Here is an 865-nt window from a genome sequence, read left to right as displayed (position 1 = left end):
GGGGGGGGGGGGTTCCGGGAGCGACGAGGGAAAGGGGGGCTCTCGCTCTCGTGTAGCCGTGCATCCCGATGCTAATACTCGCCCGAGGCGGGCTCGCCTCTCCTCGTCGTTCGCTGATTCTTCTCTCCCTCTTTCCGCTCACTGTGCACTATTCAACTGCCCGCTTCTTCGTTTTCGTTGAAAAAACTGGAGAAAAAAGGCGAGGGTTGTTGGGGAAAAAATTGTGACACGATAATCGAATGCAGAGGGTGCAGGAAAAAAATTGAACAAATCGGTGTTTCAGGGGTTTTTAGTTTTTGGGAAATGGGTGTTGGGGAATGTAGATTTTTTTAAAGAAAACTCATTTATTTGGGGTTTATTACGATTAACAAATTGATTATAATTAGCTGTTTTCTCCCAAATTTTTGGGTGAGAAAACTGTGAATTACACATTAACTTGTGATAAAGTCACAAGTTAATGGTAAAAAATGTTTCTAAACTGTGAATTAGAAAAAAAAGAAATAATGCTTAATACGGAAATTTCACTGATAGAAATTGCGTCTTCAAAGGCATTCAATTTGCACTTCAACATGAATTATTTAATAACAATCGTGCCTGTCCGATTAAATTAAACATTTCAATTTGGCACGTATAAATGAATGTATTTAATTTGAGCATGTGATTGATTCTATCCACAATAAATAAATAAATAAATAAATGGATGAATGACCAAATAACTAAACGAGTGAATGAAAAAACAAATAAATGAATGAATAAATAAACAAACAAACAAATGGCCAAATAAATAAACATTTTGTGAGTGTCCAACGGAAATTGTTTTCAATTTTTGATTCGATTCCGAATGCAGACAAATTGATTGTAGAAA

This window comes from Diachasma alloeum, unplaced genomic scaffold, assembly GCF_001412515.2.
Source record: "Diachasma alloeum isolate Michigan unplaced genomic scaffold, Dall2.0 Dall_scaffold_00340, whole genome shotgun sequence".
NCBI lineage: Eukaryota > Metazoa > Arthropoda > Insecta > Hymenoptera > Braconidae > Diachasma > Diachasma alloeum.
This window is presented reverse-complemented; position numbering follows the sequence as displayed.